Consider the following 14636-nt stretch of genomic DNA (forward strand, 5'->3'; position numbering starts at 1 on the left):
GCTCCTCAGCTCCTCCTCGCTTTCGGCCATCAGGGTGGTGTCATCCGCATATCTGAGGTTGTTAATGTTTCTTCCAGCCATTTTCACCCCAGCTTTGCATTCATCCAGCCCCGCACATCGCATGATGTGTTCTGCATACAAGTTAAAGAGGTTGGGTGAGAGGATGCAGCCTTGCCGGACGCCTTTCCCAGTCTTGAACCCGTCTCCTGTTCCGTGGTCAGTTCTGACTGTGGCTCCTTGGTCCTTGTACAGATTCCTCAGGAGAGAGGGAAGGGGGCTTGGGATGCCCATCCCACCCAGAACTTGCCACCATTTATTATGATCCACACAGTCAAAGGCTTTAGAAGAGTCAATGAAGCAGAAAGAGATGTTTTTCTGACACTCTCTGCCTTTCTCCATTATCCGGGGAGATGGTGGCAGTATTATTATTATTATTATTATTTTCTTGGCAGAATGGGGTTAGACTGGATGGCCCATGAGGTCTCTTCCAACTCTAGGAATGCAAATTGGGAGGGATAGCCAATACTCCAGAGGACAGGAGCAGAATTCAAAACGATCTTGACAGATTAGAGAGATGGGCCAAAACTAACAAAATGAAGTTCAACAGGGACAAACGCAAGATACTCCACTTTGGCAGAAAAAATGAAATGCAAAGATACAGAATGGGGGATGCCTGGCTCGAGAGCAGTACGTGTGAAAAAGATCTTGGAGTCCTCGTGGACAACAAGTTAAACATGAGCCAACAATGTGATGTGGCGGCAAAAAAAGCCAATGGGATTTTGGCCTACATTAATAGGAGCCTAGTATCTAGATCTAAGGAAGTAATGCTACCCCTCTATTCTGCTTTGGTTAGACCACATCTGGAATATTGTGTCCAATTCTGGGCAACACAATTCAAGAGAGATATTGACAAGCTGGAATGTGTCCAGAGGAGGGCGACTAAAATGATCAAGGGTCTGGAGAACAAGCCCTATGAGGAGCGGCTTAGGGAACTGGGCATGTTTAGCCTGAAGAAGAGAAGGCTGAGAGGAGATATGATAGCCATGTATAAATATGTGAGAGGAAGCCACAGGGAGGAGGAGGGAGCAAGCTTGTTTTCTGCTTCCTTGGAGACTAGGACACGGAACAATGGCTTCAAACTACAAGAGAGGAGATTCCATCTGAACATGAGGAAGAACTTCCTGACTGTGAGAGCCGTTCAGCAGTGGAACTCTCTGCCCCGGAGTGTGGTGGAGGCTCCTTCTTTGGAAGCTTTTAAGCAGAGGCTGGATGGCCATCTGTCAGGGGTGATTTGAATGCAATATTCCTGCTTCTTGGCAGAATGGGGTTGGACTGGATGGCCCAGGAGGTCTCTTCCAACTCTTTGATTCTATGATTCTATGATTCTAGGATGTTATGATTCTATAATAAAATAATGTTGTTGAGAATCTGGGTGATATGTCAGTGTGGAAGAGGCCAGAGTTAGCAACCGGTGCAAACTTGGAAAGCGGCTGAGTCGGAAGTGTGCCGAGAGAACAGAAGGAAGAGTTGAGCGTGGGGAGGAAGAAGGACAAGATAGGAGAAGGGGAGGAAATGTGGCACGGCATGCGAAAGAGTCTGATGTGGCTGCGATGTGCTTGGGAAGCTGCTGTTCTTGAGCGCAGCAGTAGGAGGGAGTGCAGTGTTATGTGTGATGAGAAGCAGAGAGAGAGAGAGAGCTCTGGATGGATCTCCCTGTTGCCTGTGTGACATTCTTCCTCCCTGGAAGAGACAGGCTGCGCTCCTGAACTGCACTCCACCGCAGAAGCAGAAGCATCAACATCATCATCACCATCGGTTCACTCTGGATCAAATAGCCAACGAAGAAGGAGCAGCAGCAGCAGCCGGGGAATGAGAGGACAACACAACAGGAGAAGCAGAGGCACCAAGAAAGTGGCCACAACTCCAACCGCAAGAGCCTGGCCGGCACCTTCTTCTGGAGCACAACCCAGCCCAGATTGAAATCCAGGACCAAAGTGGGATCCAAAGCCAGAAGACTTCTTTTTTCTTGGGTGGGAGCGAGGAAGGCAAAGGATGGCTCTTTGGGCCTCTTCCAAACCCCTCCTGAGCCCCTTGGGGTGAACCCAAAAGGGCAACACCTGGATGTTCTTGGGCCATTTTCGAAACCCTGTCTCCAGGTACATTTGGACACTCCACGAAAAGGAATAAAACAAGGCTGGGAGAGTGGAGGGTTTGTCTTCTTGCCCACGATGAAGCAGTGGGTTCTCCTCCGAAGGCTCGGCACAGCCCAAGTCTTATGGGACGTGGAAGGAGACCTGAGCATCGCCACCCTGTTGGGAATTACACGGGAAACCGGGGATTTGGTGGGATCGAAGGAGTGAGAGGTAAGTGATGGGAAAGGAAGGCTTGGGGGACACCTACACACACACCTGATGTGGTCCTTAGAGATCAGTGTGTCTCAACCTGGCTGTCAGAGTGGTCACCAAAGACCACCAGAAACAGTATTTTCTGTTGGTGATGGGGGTTCTGTGTGGAAAGTTTGGCCCAATTCTATCATTGGTGGGGTTCAGAATGCTCTGTGACTGTAGGTGAACTATAATTCCCAGCAACCACAACTCAGTTGGTGGATTCAGAATGCTATTTGACTGTAGGTGAACTATAAATCCCAGCAACTACAACTCAATAGTGGCGGAGGTTCCTTCTTTGGAAGCTTTTAAACAGAGGCTGGATGGCCATCTGTCAGGGGTGATTTGAATGCAATATTCCTGCTTCTTGGCAGAATGGGGTTGGACTGGATGGCCCATGAGGTCTCTTCCAACTCTAGGATTCTATGATTCTATGAATTGGTGGATTCAGAATGCTATTTGACTGTAGGTGAACTATAAATCCCAGCAACTACAACTCAATTGGTGGATTCAGAATGCTATTTGACTGTAGGTGAACTATAATTCCCAGCAACTACAACTCAGTTGGTGGATTCAGAATGCTCTGTGACTGTAGGTGAACTATAAATCCCAGCAACTACAACTCAATTGGTGGATTCAGAATGCTATTTGACTGTAGATGAAGTATAAACCCCAGCAACTACAACTCCCAAATGTGGGAAGTTTGGCCCAATCCTATCATGCTCTGTGACTGTAGGTGAACTATAAATCTCAGCAACTATAACTCAATTGGTGGATTTAGAATGCTCTGTGATTGTAGGTGAACTATAAATCCCAGCAACTACAACATCCAAATGTGGGAAGTTTGACCCAATTCTATCATGCTCTGTGACTGTAGGTGAACTATAAATCTCAGCAACTATAACTCAATTGGTGGATTTAGAATGCTCTGTGATTGTAGGTGAACTATAAATCCCAGCAACTACAACATCCAAATGTGGGAAGTTTGACCCAATTCTATCATGCTCTGTGACTGTAGGTGAACTAGAAATCCCAGCAACTACAACTCAGTTGGTGGATTCACAATGCAATTTGACTGTAGATGAAGTATAAATCCCAGCAACTACAACTCAGTTGGTGGATTCAGAATGCTATTTGACTGTAGGTGAACTATAAATCCCAGCAACTATAACTCAATTGGTGGATTTAGAATGCTCTGTGATTGTAGGTGAACTATAAATCCCAGCAACTACAACTCAATTGGTGGATTCAGAATGCTATTTGACTGTAGGTGAACTATAAATCCCAGCAACTACAACTCAATTGGTGGATTCAGAATGCTCTGTGACTGTAAGTGAACTATAAATCCCAGCAACTATAACTCAACTGGTGGATTTAGAATGCTCTGTGACTGTAGGTGAACGATAAATTCCAACAACTACAACTCTCAAATGGCTAAGTCTATCATTTGGGAGTTGTCAAACTCCACCAGTATTCATGCCAAGTTTGGTCCAAATCCATCATTGTTTGACTCCACAGTGCTCTCTAGATGTAGGTGAACTATAACTCCAAAACTCAAGGTCAATGCGCACCAAACCCTTATAGTATTTTCTGTTGGTTGTGGGGGTTCTGTGTGCCAAGTTTGATCAATTCCATTGTTGGAGAAATTCAGAATGCACTTTCATTGTAGGTGAACTATAAATCCCCGCAACCACAACTCCCAAATGTCAAGGTCTGTTTTCCCCAAACTCCACCAGTATTCATGCCAAGTTTGGTCCAGATCCATCATTGTTTGACTCCACAGTGCTCTCTGGATGTAGGTGAACTACAACTCCCAAACTCAAGGTCAATGAGCACCAAACCCAGTATTCCCTGTTGGTCATGGGAATTCTGTGTGCCAAGTTTGGTTCAATTCCATCATTGGAGGAATTCAGAAAGCTCTTTGATTGTAGGTGAAATATAAATCCCAGCAATTATAACTAAATTGGTGGATCCACAATGCTATTTGACTGTAGGTGAACTATAAATCCCAGCAACTACAACTCCCAAATGTCAAGGTCTGTTTCTCCCAAACTCCACCAGTATTGGTGCCAAGTTTGGTCCAGATCCATCAATGTTTGAGTCCACAGTGCTTTCTAGATGTAGGTGAAGTACAACTCCCAAATTCAAGGTCAATGCGCACCAAATCCTTCTAGTATTTTCTGTTGGTCGTGGGGGTTCTGTGTGCCAAGTTTGGTTCAATTCCATTGTTGGCGGAATTCAGAATGCTCTTTGATTGCAGGTTAACTATAAATCCCAGCAACTACAACTCCTGAATGTCAAGCTCTATTTCCCCCAAACTCCACCTGTGTTCACATTGAGTCATATTGAGTATTTGTGCCAAGTTTGGTCCAGATCCATCATTGTTTGAGTCCACAGTGCTCTCTGGATGTAGGTGAACTACAACTCCCAAACTCAAGGTCAATGCCCACCAAACCCTTCTAGTATTTTCTGTTGGTCATGGGAGTTCTGTGTGCCAAGTTAGGTTCAATCCCATCATTGGTGGAGTTCAGAATGCTCTATGATTGCAGGTTAACTATAAATCCCAGCAACTTCAACTCCCAAATGTCAAGGTCTATTTTCCCCAAACTCCACCAGTATTTGTGCCAAGTTTGGTCCAGATCCATCATTCTTTGAGTCCACAGTGCTCTCTGGATGTAGGTGAACTACAACTCCCAAACTCAAGGTCAATGCCCACCAAACCCTTCTAGTATTTTCTGTTGGTCAAGGGAGTTCTGTGTGCTGAGTTTGGTTCAATTCCATCATTGGTGGAGTTCAGAATGCTCTTTGGTTGCAGGTGAACTATAAATCCCAGCAACTACAACTCAAGTCTATTCTTCCCAAACTTAACCAGTGTTCACATTTGGGCATATTGAGCATTCATGTCATGCTTGGTCCAGATCCATCATTGCTTGAGTCCACAGTGCTCTTTGGATGTAAGTGAACTACAACTCCCAAACTCAAGGTCAATGCCCACCAAACCCTCCCAGTATTTTCTGTTGGTCATGGGGGTTCTGTGTGCCAAGTTTGGTTCAATTCCATCGTTGGAGGAATTCAGAATGCTCTTTAATTGTAGGTGAACTATAAATCCCAGCAACTACAACTCCCAAATGACAAAATCAATCCCTCTCCAACCCCACCAGTATTCAAATCTGAGCGTATCGGGTATTTGTGCCAAATTTGGTCCAGTAAATGAAAACATATCCTGCATATCAGATATGTACATGACGATTCGTAACAGTAGCAAAATGACAGTCGTGAAGTAGCAACGAAAATAATGTTATGGTTGGGGGTCACCACAAATGAGGAACTGTATCAAGAGGTCACGGCATTAGGAAGGTGGAGAACCTCTGTTCTAGATAGATTGCAAGAAAAAAGAGCCATCTCATAGCAAGTGATTCAGGAGAGCCACTTCCTGCGACCATTTAGTCTGGGAGGAAAAAGGAGAAAGCTGGGGGGCCAAACCCTGGAGGCATCTGCCAAGGCCTTCTGCTGCCAAGCCTCCTCGCAGCCACTTAATTAACTAATACTAATTACAAGATTGGCATCCTCAAATCAGGCACAGAACCAGAGCTCCAGGCGGCTTCTACGGGAAAACTTCTCTCGGTCAAAAGGTTCGGAGACTGAGAACTTGAGAAGCAAGAAATGCTCGGATCCACCAAATGCAGGCATGCGCATATATAAGCATATATGTTTATGTGTCTACCTCTCTCTCTATATATACAGACAGACAGGTAGTCAGTCCATCCCCAAAGTTATGAGCAAGATAAGTTCAGTAGGTTTGTTGAATTTGTATGTAAGTTGGAACAGATACATTTCTTAAGTGTAATTCCAGCTGTGTGTGTGTTTGTGTGTGCATGTGCATGCATATATACACACATATATCTATCATTTATCCACAGACATATATCTATGTCTAGTCAGTCTAGTCATATATCTAGTCAGTCTGTTGCCAAAGTTATGAGCAAGTTACGTTCAGTAGGTTTGTTGAATTTGTATGTAAGTTGGAACAGATACATTTCTTAAGTGTAATTCCAGCTGTGTGTGTGTGTGCATGTGCATGCATATATACACACATATATCTATCATATACACAGACATATATCTATCATATATCCACATATATATACACACATATTTCTATCATATATCCACAGACATATATCTATCATATATACACATATATATACACACATATATCTGTCATATATCCACAGACATATATCTATTATATATACACATATATATACACATATATATCTATCATATATCCACAGACATATATCTATCATATATCCACACATATATCTATCATATATACACATATATATACACACATATATCTATCATATATACACATATATACACACATATATCTGTCATATCTCCACAGACATATATCTATCATATATACACATATATGCACACACATATATCTGTCATATATCCACAGACATATATCTATCATATATACACACATATATACACACATATATCTGTCATATATCCACAGACATATATCTATCATATATACACACATATATACACACATATATCTATCATATATATATACACATATAATAATAATAATAATAATAGTAATAGTAATAATAATAATAATAACAATTCCATATTTATACCCTGGGACTCGGTGAGGCTTACATGAGGCCGAGCCCACAATACATCAATAATAAAAGCAATAACAACAAATAATACAAAACAATAAAATAAAACTCATAACAAAAAATAAGCAATAAACGTTAACAGTAACACAGCGACGTTTAAAAAAACCTATGGCTGGGCCAAATGTAATCATTAAAATTTAAAAATAATGCTGAGCATGAACGGATGAAATACACACACATATATCTATCATATATACACACACATATATCTATCATATATACACACATACACACATATCTATCATATATAGACACACATATCTATCATATATATGCACACACATATATATATCTATCATATATATACACACATATATCTATCATATATGCACACATATATCTATCATACACACACACACACACATATATATATGATAGATATAAATGTGTCTATATATGATATATATATATGTGTGTATATATATGATATATACACATATATATATATTGTATATAGACACATTTATATCTATCATATATATACACATACATATCTATCATATATATGCACACACATATATATCTATCATATATACGCACACATATATCTATCATATATATGCACACATATATTATCTATCGTATATACACACATATATCTATCATATATATACACACATTATCATATATGCACACATATATCTCTCATATACACACATATATATCTATCATATATAGACACATTTATATCTATCATATATATGCACACATATATCTATCGTATACACACACATATATCTATCATACATGCACACATATATCTATCATATATATACACACATATATCTATCATATATGCACACATATATCTGTCATATATATACACACATATATCTATCGTATACACACATAAATCTATCATATATATATACACACATATATCTATCATATATGCACACATATATCTGTCATATATATACACACATATATCTATCGTATACACACATATATCTATCATATATACACACACATATATCTATCATACACATGCACACACATATAATCTTATATATATATATACACACAAACACACATATATCGCTCTTATCTATATATGATAGATAAGAACTATCCAAAGCTCCTATCTATCTATCTATCTATCTATCTATCTATCTATCTATCTATCTGGAGTTACACTTAAAAATGTCCCTATTCCGACTTGCATACAAATTCAACTTAAGAACAAACCTAAAGAACCTATCTTGTTCATTACTTGGGGACTGCCTAGAAATAGATATAGATGGATGGATGGATGGATAGATGGATGGATAGATGGATAGATGGATAGATATAGATGGATGGATAGATGGATAGATATAGATGGATGCATGGATGGATGGATGGATGGAGGGATGGATAGATAGATGGATAGATGGATAGATATGGATGGATGGATGGATGGATGGGTGGATGGGTGGGTGGATAGATGGATGGATGGATGGATGGATGGATAGATGGATAGATGGATAGATATAGATGGATGGATGGATGGATGGATGGATGGATGGATAGATGGATAGATGGATAGATGGATAGATGGATAGATATAGATGGATGGATAGATGGATGGATGGATGGATGGATGGATAGATGGATAGATGGATAGATATAGATGGATGGATAGATGGATAGATATAGATGGATGGATGGATGGATGGATGGATGGATGGATGGATGGAGGGATGGACGGATGGATAGATAGATGGATAGATGGATAGATATGGATGGATGGATGGATGGATGGGTGGATAGATGGATAGATGGATAGATGGTTAGATGGTTAGATGGATAGATGGATAGATGGATAGATGGTTAGATGGATAGATGGTTAGATGGATAGATGGTTAGATGGATAGATGGTTACATGGATAGATGGATAGATGGTTACATGGATAGATGGATAGATGGTTAGATGGATAGATGGTTAGATGGATAGATGGATAGATGGTTAGATGGATAGATGGAAAGATGGATAGATGGAAAGATGGATGGATGGAAAGATGGATAGATGGATAGATGGAAAGACGGATAGACAGTTAGATAGATAGATGGATGGATAGATAGATAGATAGATAGATAGATAGATAGATAGATAGATAGATAGATAGATAGATATATAGATGGATGGATGGATGGATAGATGGATAGATATAGACATAGATATAGATATAGATATATATAGAGAGAGATATAGAGATATATTGATGTAGAGATCCACATCAGTATGAAAGTTCATTTCTCAGTGGATGGTTGCATCTACACAGTATAATTGATGCGGTTTAACACCACTTTAACCGTCATGGCTCCATGCGATGGAATTTGAAGAAGCTTTTTAAGGCCATGCCAGGGGCTGCTGTGGTTTCCTATGGTTTTGTGGCTTTAACCTGAATTGTTTATAATACTAATTATGCTTAATACTGTTTTAATAATGATGATGATGATGATGATAAGACTTAATTATAATTATTCCGACGTATTGTCTGTTGGGCGGATTCCAGCAGCCGAAACGAGAAATATTAAATCCAACAACAAATACAAACACAATCACGCAAAATAACCCAACATATAAAAGCAAATTATAACAAACATAACCGATCAAACAACAATAAACAACAACATACATATCAATTTACATAAATATATATATTTGTATATTTTACATAGTCTTGTTATGCTTTTAATGTTAGTCTCCTTATAGAGAGGAAAAGTGGGATGTAAATAAACATAATCATACTTTGTTGTTGAAGGCTTTCATGGCTAGAATCACTGGGTTGCTGTGGGTTTTCCCGGGCTGACTACCTATCTTTGAGTAGCATTCTCTTCTGACGTTTTGCCCACATCTATGGCAGGCATCCTCAGAGGTTGTGAAATAAACATAATAATACTTTGTTGTCGAAGGCTTTCATGGCTGGAATCACTGGGTTGCTGTGGGTTTCCCGGGCTGACTAACTATCTTCCAGTAGCATTCTCTCCTGACGTTTCGCCCACATCTATGGCAGGCATCCTCAGAGGTTGTGAAATAAACATAATCATACTTTGTTGTTGAAGGCTTTCATGGCTGGAATCACTGGGTTGCTGTGGGTTTTCCCGGGCTGACTACCTATCTTTGAGTAGCATTCTCTCCTGACGTTTCGCCCACATCTATGGCAGGCATCCCCAGAGGTTGTGAAATAAACATAATCATACTTTGTTGCCGAAGGCTTTCATGGCTGGAATCACTGGGTTGCTGTGGGTTTCCCGGGCTGACTACCTATCTTCGAGTAGCATTCTCTCCTGAAGTTTCGCCCACATCTATGGCAGGCATCCTCAGAGGTTGTGAAATAAACATAATCATACTTCGTTGTCGAAGGCTTTCATGGCTGGAATCACTGGGTTGCTGTGGGTTTTCCTGGCTGACGACCTATCTTCCAGTAGCATTCTCTCCTGACGTTTCGCCCACATCTATGGCAGGCATCCTCAGAGGTTGTGAAATAAACATAATCATACTTTGTTGTCGAAGGCTTTCATGGCTAGAATCATTGGGTTGCTGTGGTTTTCCCGGGCTGACTACCTATCTTTGAGTAGCATTCTCTCCTGGCGTTTTGCCCACATCTGTGGCAGGCATCCCCAGAGGTTGTGAAATAAACATAATCATACTTTGTTGTCGAAGGCTTTCATGGCTGGAATCAGTGGGTTGCTGTGGATTTCCTGGGCAGACTACCTATCTTCGAGTAGCATTCTCTCCTGACATTTCACCCACATCTATGGCAGAGGTTGTGAGGTTTGTTGGAAACTAGGCAAATGGGGTTTAAATATCTCTGGAATGATGTTCAGAGTGAAATAATAATAATAATAATAATAATAATAATAATAATAATGAAAATTCAGGCCTAGAAATGCATCAGATGCATGTATATCAAAGTATGTATGTATGCATGTATGTTGGTTGGTACCACAATTGCTTCTACATGACTACATGGATTTAGGCCAAACATGGCACACAGAGTCTTCATTATCCAACTTAAAACATACATACAGAACTATACACATGCTTTGACTTAAGGCCCTTCCACACAGCCACCTAACTCAGAATATCAAGGCGGAAAATCCCCCAATGTCTGCTTTTAACTGGGTTATATGAGTCCACACTGCCATATAACCCAGTTCAAAGCAGAAAATGTGGGATTTTATTCAGCTGATCAAGGAACATGAAAGGCACTGCAGACGACTTCAACCAGAGAAGTCAGCCATAGCAGAGCACCTGATGAACCAGCCTGGACACAGCATATTATTGGAGAACACAGAAATGCTGGACCACACCAACAACCACCATGTCAGACTACACAGAGAAGCCATTGAAATCCACAAGCACGTGGACAATTTCAACAGAAAGGAGGAGACCGTGAAAATGAACAAAATCTGGCTACCAGTATTAAAAAACTCTAAAATTGCAACAGCAAAACAGCAGAGAGGAAACAACCAGGCACATCTAATCACCTCTCAACAGAACATTTTCCCAGGCTCAGCCAGGCCTTCAAATGCTAATGAAGGTGGTCAGTTGAAACATTCCCACCTAGCTCCAGCAGAGAAGAGCTCTTTGCCCCACCCCAGCCATTCCACAGATATATAAACCCATTTTTCCTACTTCCAACAGACCTCACTACCCCTGAGGATGCTTGCCATAGATGTAGGTGAAACATCAGGAGAAATGCCTCTAGCCCATGGCCATATAGCCCGAAAAAACCTACAAGAACCTAGTGATTCCAGCCATGAAAGCCTTCGACAATACTCAGATAGATAGATAGATAGATAGATAGATAGATAGATAGATAGATAATATATGTAGATGGCTATACTGGAAATCGGATAGGAAAGCCTCTGACCTTAAATTTTCAAAGGGTTGGGAGAGCAGATAATGTGGATTCAGAAACTGGATCCTATGGCAGTGTAGGCTCATATAATCCACTTCAAAGCAGATAATGTGGATTATCCACTGGATTATATGGCAGTGTAGAAGGGACCTTAGTCTGCATTCTGAAGATGGATTATATGGCAGTGTAGATGGATCCTAAAACTCCTATGAGCCATAGCACTGAACCATGGTGGTTAAAGTGGCATTAAACTGGATTAAAGCTGTAATGTAGATGCATCCTTGCGATCAGTCCAAGAGCATTTACTTTTGCTTGCTAGTTTCGTAGTCATTTCTCAGGCGAGTGTATCTCTATATCTCCTATAGAGGGCGACTAAAATGATCAAGGGTCTGGAGAACAAGCCCTATGAGGAGCGGCTTAAGGAGCTGGGCATGTTTAGCCTGAAGAAGATAAGGATGAGAGGAGATATTATAGCCATAGTTTCGTAGTCATTTCTCAGGCGAGTGTATCTCTATATCTCCTATAGAGGGTGACTAAAATGATCAAGGGTCTGGAGAACAAGCCCTATGAAGAGCAGCTTAAGGAGCTGGGCATGTTTAGCCTGAAGAAGATAAGGATGAGAGGAGATATTATAGCCATAGTTTCGTAGTCATTTCTGAGGCGAGTGTATCTCTATATCTCCTATAGAGGGCGACTAAAATGATCAAGGGTCTGGAGAACAAGCCCTATGAGGAGCGGCTTAAGGAGCTGGGCATGTTTAGCCTGAAGAAGATAAGGATGAGAGGAGATATTATAGCCATAGTTTCGTAGTCATTTCTCAGGCGAGTGTATCTCTATATCTCCCATAGAGGGTGACTAAAATGATCAAGGGTCTGGAGAACAAGCCCTATGAAGAGCAGCTTAAGGAGCTGGGCATGTTTAGCCTGAAGAAGATAAGGATGAGAGGAGATATTATAGCCATAGTTTCGTAGTCATTTCTGAAGCGAGTGTATCTCTATATCTCCCATAGAGGGCGAGTAAAATGATCAAGCGTCTGGAGAACAAGCCCTATGAGGAGCAGCTTAAGGAGCTGGGCATGTTTAGCCTGAAGAAGAGAAGGATGAGAGAAGATATGATAGCCATAGTTTCGTAGTCATTTCTCAGGCGAGTGTATCTCTGTATCTCCTATAGAGGGCAACTAAAATGATCAAGGGTGTGGGGAACAAGCCCTATGAGGAGCGGCTTAAGGAGCTGGGCATGTTTAGCCTGAAGAAAAGAAGGATGAGAGGAGATATTATAGCCATAGTTTCGTAGTCATTTCTCAGGTGAGTGTATGTCTATATCTCCTATAGAGGGCGACTAAAATGATCAAGGGTCTGGGGAACAAGCCCTATGAGGAGCGGCTTAAGGAGCTGGGCATGTTTAGCCTGAAGAAGAGAAGGAGAGGAGATATGATAGCCATGTATAAATATGTGAGAGGAAGCCACAGGGAGGAGGGAGCAAGCTTGTTTTTTGCTTCCTTGGAGACTAGGACGCAGTGGAGCAATGGCTTCAAACTACAAGAAAGGAGATTCCACCTGAACATGAGGAAGAACTTCCTGACTGTGAGAGCCGTTCAGCAGTGGAACTCTCTGCCCTGGGGTGTGGTGGAGGCTCCTTTTAAACAGAGGCTGGATGGCCATCTGTCAGGGGTGATTAGAATGCAACATTCCTGCTTCTTGGCAGAATGGGGTTGGACTGGATGGCCCAGGAGGTCTCTTCCAACTCTTTGATTCTATGACTCTATGATTCTATTCAGAGTCTTGTCTAACAAGGTATATCTCCATCCTCTTGTCGAGCTGTACTTTATAACATGGGAGATCTACACACTCCCACAAATGCAAAACCACGCACCAAAAAAAGACATTGCACTCCCGAAATAGAAGCAGCAGCAGTCTTGTGCAAGGACTGCCAATGCAAATGCCTTCCCCACCTTAAGATCTCACTCCCTTGCTTTGGACCAAGAATAACCGGTTATCTTTAGAAGCAAGAGATCTGAAGATGGAGACGAGGCTCTAGACGGAGTAGCACCTCGAGACGACATTTTGGGGCGATCCAGACGAGAGAAAGTGCAATCGCAGGGAAAGTTGCAACGTCGTGCTTTGTGCTGGAGTGTGTTTCAAAACCTGTCTTGGTTCTGGGATCCGGCCACCTGCTTGGTAAACACTGCAAGCCGAGGATCTATTTTTGCTGCGGATTCTTAGAAAGAAACCCGATGGGCTTGTTTTACAGTCTGCGTCAACTGCTGACTCCGTCTGTGCATCTATTAAGGATGTGCAAGAGTATCGTTACTCTTCGTATTTAGTACCAAATTCATAGTTTTCGTATTTCGTACCAAATTCATACTCTTCGTATTTCGTATCAAATTCGTACTCTTCGTATTGTGTACCAAATTCGCACTCTTCGTATTTCGTACCAAATTCATACCCTTCGTATTTCGTACCAAATTCGTACTCTTCATATTTTGTACCAAGTTCGTACTCTTCGTATTTCGTACCAAATTCGTACTCTTCGTATTTTGTATCACATTCGTACTCTTCGTATTTCATACCAAATTCGTACTCTTTGTATTCCGTACCAAATCCGTACTCTTCGTATTTTGTATCAAATTCATACACTTCGTATTTTGTACCAAATTCGTACTCTTCGTATTTTGTACACAATTCGTACTCTTCGTATTT

At 41.2% G+C, this 14636-nt stretch overlaps 1 protein-coding gene across 1 annotated transcript in view; it reads left to right on the forward strand.

Annotated features, from left to right (window-relative positions):
• The first annotated feature begins 1650 nt into the window (after positions 1-1650).
• LOC132780017 (ATP-sensitive inward rectifier potassium channel 12) overlaps positions 1651-14636 on the forward strand; it is a 64991-nt gene continuing 52005 nt past the window's right edge. The window contains exon 1 of the mRNA XM_060783542.2: positions 1651-2363. The gene's annotated coding sequence lies outside the window, so the exon portion shown is untranslated. The remainder of the gene's footprint in view (positions 2364-14636) is intronic.

The sequence above is a fragment of the Anolis sagrei genome, chromosome X (assembly GCF_037176765.1).
Source record: "Anolis sagrei isolate rAnoSag1 chromosome X, rAnoSag1.mat, whole genome shotgun sequence".
NCBI classification, from domain to species: Eukaryota; Metazoa; Chordata; class Lepidosauria; order Squamata; family Dactyloidae; genus Anolis; species Anolis sagrei.